The sequence below is a fragment of the Lolium perenne genome, chromosome 3 (assembly GCF_019359855.2).
Source record: "Lolium perenne isolate Kyuss_39 chromosome 3, Kyuss_2.0, whole genome shotgun sequence".
Taxonomy (NCBI): Eukaryota; Viridiplantae; Streptophyta; class Magnoliopsida; order Poales; family Poaceae; genus Lolium; species Lolium perenne.
Genome location: NC_067246.2, coordinates 286580285 through 286586284, shown reverse-complemented (window position 1 = coordinate 286586284; position 6000 = coordinate 286580285).

The following is a 6000-nucleotide window of genomic DNA, read 5'->3' as shown; positions in this document are numbered from 1 at the left end:
GATTATCATTGCATAGCATATGTTTCAACCAAGTGTCACAAAGGGGTACCTCTATGCCGCCTGTACAAAGGTCTAAGGAGAAAGCTCGCATTGGATTTCTCGCTTTTGATTATTCTCAACTTAGACATCCATACCGGGACAACATAGACAACAGATAATGGACTCCTCTTTAATGCATAAGCATTCAACAACAGTTAATTTTCTCATAAGAGATTGAGAATTAATTGTCCAAACTGAAACTTCCACCATGAATCATGGTTTTAGTTAGCGGCCCAATGTTCTTCTCTAACAGTATGCATACTCAAACCATTTTATCATGAAAATCGCCCTTACTTCAGACAAGACGAACATGCATAGCAACTCACATGATATTCAACAAAGGTAAAAGTTGATGGCGTCCCCAGAAACATGGTTACCGCTCAACAAGCAACTTATTAAGAAATAAGACACATAAGTACATATTCTTCACCACAATAGTTTTTAAGGCTATTTGTCCCATGAGCTATGTATTGTAAAGGCAAAGAATAGAAATTTAAAGGTAGCACTCAAGTAATGTACTTTGGAATGGCGGGGAAATACCATGTGGTAGGTAGGTATGGTGGACACAAATGGCATAGTATTTGGCTCAAGAATTTGGATGCACGAGAAGAATTCCTCTCAATACAAGGCTAGGCTAGCAAGGTTGTTTGAAGCAAACTCAAGTGTAAAAGGTGCAGCAAAGCTCACATATGAACATATTGTAGCTATTATAAGACTTTACATTGTCTCCTTGTTGTTCAAACACCTTAACCAGAAAATATCTAGACTCTAGAGATCAATCATGCAAACCAAATTTTAACAAGCTCTATGTAGTTATTCATTAATAGGTACAAGGTACATGATGCAAGAGCTTAAACATGATCTATATGAGCACAACAATTGCCAAGCATCACATTATTCAAGACATTATACCATTTACCACATGCGGCATTTTCCGTTTCCAACCATATAGCAATGAACGAAGTAGTTCAACCTTCGCAATGAACATTAAAGATAAAGCTAAGAACACATGTGTTCATACGAAACAGCGGAGCGTGTCTCTCTCCCAAACAAAGAATGCTAGGATCCGATCTTATTCAAACAAAACAAAAATAAAAACAAACAGACGCTCCAAGTAAAGCACATAAGATGTGACAGAATAAAAATATAGTTTCACTAGAGGTGACCTGATAAGTTGTCGATGAAGAAGGGATGCCTTGGGCATCCCCAAGCTTAGACGCTTGGGTCTTCTTAAAATATGCAGGGATGAACCACGGGGGCATCCCCAAGCTTAAACTCTTCACTCTTCTTGATCATATTGTATCATCCTCCTCTCTTGACCCTTGAAAACTTCCTCCACACCAAACTTAAAACAAACTCATTAGAGGGTCAGTGCATAATTCGTATATTCAGAGGTGACATAATCATTCTTAACACTTCTGGACATTGCACAAAGCTACTGAAAGTTAATGGAACAAAGAAATCCATCAAACATAGCAAAACAGGCAATGCGAAATAAAAGGCAGAATCTGTCAAAACAGAACAGTCTGTAAAGATGATTTTTTTAGAGGCACCAGACTTGCTCAGATGAAAATGCCCAAATTGAATGAAAGTTGCGTACATATCTGAGGATCACGCACGTAAATCGGCAGATTTTTCTGAGTTACCTACAGAGAACCATACCCAAATTCGTGACAGCAAGAAATCTGTTTCTGCGCAGTAATCCAAATCTAGTATTGACTTTACTATCCAAGACTTTACTTGGCACAACAATGCAATAAAATAAAGATAAGGAGAGGTTGCTACAGTAATAACAACTTCCAAGACTCAAATATAAAACAATAGTGCAAAAGTAAAATAATGGGTTGTCTCCCATAAACGCTTTTCTTTATAGCCATTAAAATGGGCTCAGTAATTTTAATGATGCACTCGCATAAGGATGAGAGTTGAAGCAAAGAGAGCATCAAAAAGCAAGTATGAAACAAATTTAAGCCTAACTCACTTCCTATGAAAAGGAATCTTGTAAATAAATAAGTCAATGAAGAACAAAGTGAATAGCATAGGAAGACAAAACAAGTGTAACTTCAAAAAAATTAGCATATAGAGAGGTGTTTTAGTAACATGAAAATTTCTACAACCATATTTTCCTCTCTCATAATAATTTCCAGTAGCACCATGAACAAACTCAACAATATAACTATCACATAAAGCATTCTTATCACGAGTCTCATGCATAAAATAATTACTACTCCCAACATAAGCATAGTCATTCTTATTAATTGTAGTGGGAGCAAATTCAACAAAGTAGCTATCATTATTATTCTCATCACCATAATCATCAAATGTAGGAGGCATAATATAATCATAATAAACTTTATCCTCAATAGTAGGTGGCACCAAAATACCACTATCACCATAAATGGGAGGAAAAGTGTCATCAAAGTAAATTCTCTCCTCCATGCTTGGGGGACTAAAAATATCATGCTCATCAAAACCAGCTTCCCCAAGCTTAAATTCTTCCATAGCATTAGCAATAATAGTGTTCAAAGAGTTCATGCTAATAACATTGCTACAACTATTTTGCAAACAAATTTGCATGGTTTTTTTTAATTTTCTCTTCAAACACCTCATGTCCTAACTCAAGATAAATACTATAAAGATCTCTAATATTTTTGTTGTTTTCCATTAAGCCTAACTAGTGAAATCACACAACTTAGTGTTCTCAGGAGTATTCATTTTAACAGTAGTAAATAAAGCAAACTAAATAAAGTAAATGCAAGTAATTAATTTTTGTGTGTTTTTAATATGGAGAACAAGACAGTAAATAAAGTAAAACTAGCAACTAATTTTTTTGTGTTTTTGATATAAGAGCAAACAAAGAGTAAATAAAGTAAAGTAAAGCAAGACAAAAACAAAGTAAAGAGATTGGAAGTGGAGACTCCCCTTGCAGCGTGTCTTGATCTCCTCGGCAACGGCGCCAGAAAACAGTCTTGATGCGCGTGAGACACACGTCCGTTGGGAACCCCAAGAGGAAGGTGTGATGTGCACAGCAGTAAGTTTTCCCTCAGAAAGAAACCAAGGTTTATCGAACCAGTAGGAGCCAAGAAGCACGTTGAAGGTTGTTGGTGGCGGAGTGTAGTGCGGCGCAACACCAGGGATTCCGGCGCCAACGTGGAACCTGCACAACACAATCACAGTACTTTGCCCCAACGTAACAGTGAGGTTGTCAATCTCACCGGCTTGCTGTAAACAAAGGATTAGATGTATAGTGTGGATGATGATGTTTGTTTGCGAAGAACAGTAAAGAACAATTGCAGTAGATTGTATTTCAGATGTAAAGAATAGGACCGGGGTCCACAGTTCACTAGTGGTGTCTCTCCCATAAGATAAACAGATGTTGGGTGAACAAATTACAGTTGGGCAATTGACAAATAAAGAAGGCATAACAATGCACATACATATATCATGATGAGTACTATGAGATTTAATCAGGGCATTACGACAAAGTACATAGACCGCTATCGAGCATGCATCTATGCCTAAAAAGTCCACTTTCAGGTTATCATCCGAACCCCTTCCGGTATTAAGTTGCAAGCAACAGACAATTGCATTAAGTATGGTGCGTAATGTAATCAACACAAATATCCTTAGACAAAGCATCGATGTTTTATCCCTAGTGGCAACAGCACATCCACAACCTTAGAACTTTCTCACACTGTCCTGCATTTAATGGAGGCATGAACCCACTATCGAGCATAAATACTCCCTCTTGGAGTCACAAGTATCAACTTGGCCAGAGCCTCTACTAGCAACGGAGAGCATGCAAGAACATAAACAACATATATGATAGATTGATAATCAACTTGACATAGTATTCAATATTCATCGGATCCCAACAAACACAACATGTAGCAGTACAAATAGATGATCTTGATCATGATAGGCAGCTCACAAGATCTAACATGATAGCACAATGAGGAGAAGACAACCATCTAGCTACTGCTATGGACCCATAGTCCAGGGGTGGACTACTCACACATCGATCCGGAGACGATCATGGCGATGAAGAGACCTCCGGGAGATGATTCCCCTCTCCGGCAGGGTGCCGGAGGCGATCTCCTGAATCCCCCGAGATGGGATTGGCGGCGGCTGCGTCTCTGGAAGGTTTTCCGTATCGTGGCTCTCGGTACTGGGGGTTTCGCGACGAAGACTATATGTAGGCGGAAGGGCAGGTCAGGGGGTGTCATGAGGGGCCCACACAGTAGGCCGGCGCGGTCAGGGCTTGGGCCGCGCCGCCCTGTTGTGTGGCCACCTCGTGGCCCCACTTCGTTTCCTCTTCGGACTTCTGGAAGCTTCGTGGAAAAATAGGACCCTGGGCGTTGATTTCGTCCAATTCCGAGAATATTTCCTTACTAGGATTTCTGAAACCAAAAACAACAGAAAACAGCAACTGGCTCTTCGACATCTCGTCAATAGGTTAGTGCCGGAAAATGCATAATAATGACATAAAGTGTGTATAAAACATGTGAGTATCATCATAAAAGTAGCATGGAACATAAGAAATTATAGATACGTTTGGGACGTATCAGGACGCGCCACCCTGTGGTGTGGGCCCCTCCTTGCCCCACTAACTCATCTCTTCCTTCCATCTCACTCTCTCTTCTGAAAAAACTTGTACCAACTTTCTCTCACTCACGTTTTTGCTCAAGAGCTCAGGATTTCTCGATCTTTTTGCCCAGCCCAGATTTTTGTCTGAAATTTGGCACATTTGCTCTCCGGTATGTGACTCCTCCGATTATCCAAATAGAATTTTGTTTGGTTTAGTATATCTTGAATATTTTGCTGCTGTAGGTAACATGTTAAGTGAGCTTGCATGCTTGTTCTAAGTTGTAAAAATTAGTTTTGATGCATGTTTAGTACTCTACCAAGTTCCTATAGTAGTTTCCCTCAATTATATGTCTCCAAATCAACTTTTATAATGATTGTTGAAAAATTTCAGAAAATGGAGTGGAATAGGCACCAACTCAACCAACAAGAATTGGAGGTGCAACAGGTTATGAGAGTTCACCGCGAAGAGGGAGTATACCCCTCGTACTACCCATGCACTGATTTTATGAGGAGTGCAGGAATCTTGCAAGATGTTCAAAATCTGATTTCCAATGCAGGGTTGGAAAATTTTGTTGTTGGTGAACCTTACCAATATGCAAAACTAACCATGTCGGTGGTGCAGGATTTTGAATTCTATTGGTCCCAACCTAACCCCATGGTTCGATATAAAATTTATAATAAAACCATCGACTTGCCTTTTGCTGATTTTTGTACAGCTATTAGAATGCCACAATGGGGATCTTGTGAGAAGATTAGGGGGACGCCGCACTCTCGAGTCTATAAATATTCTTTGGCTCCCCTTGTGTCGAATCAATAAATTAGGTTTTACTTCCCTCGAAGACTGTTGATATCCCCTATACTTGTGGGTCATCAAGTATCCCTACCTTTTATACCACTCCATGAAGATGCAATACTCTCCTATTCTGCAAGGCAGGTTGATTTTTATCTTAATGTGTTCTAAGTGGTTTATTTTATGCAGAGATGTTGTCCTGCGAAACATCTTTTGAAGAACACATCTATACGAGTCTGACTGTTAAACGTCGCAATCCATGAGAGTTGGGTGCTCTCTAATAAACTAATGAAAGATCAAGGAGTATGACGCATAAGCTCCACCCGCGGGGAAGTCCCACGACATCCTAGTATCGATCAAGGCTTTGTGAGAAACTAGATTCGCAGAAAACTTGCAGTTCAAGGCATAGTCCACTGTCCAAGTTGCTTACTGGTGTAACATAGAGGTCTAGGTGGAAGTTCAACTTAACAGTCTCTACTGTAGCATCGGTATATAAAACAATGTTTTGGAATCAAAGGCAAATTTCTTGTGCCTCTGGGATCTAGTGGGGGATTGTTGGAATTTTGGCCCATTTTGGTCCAGTC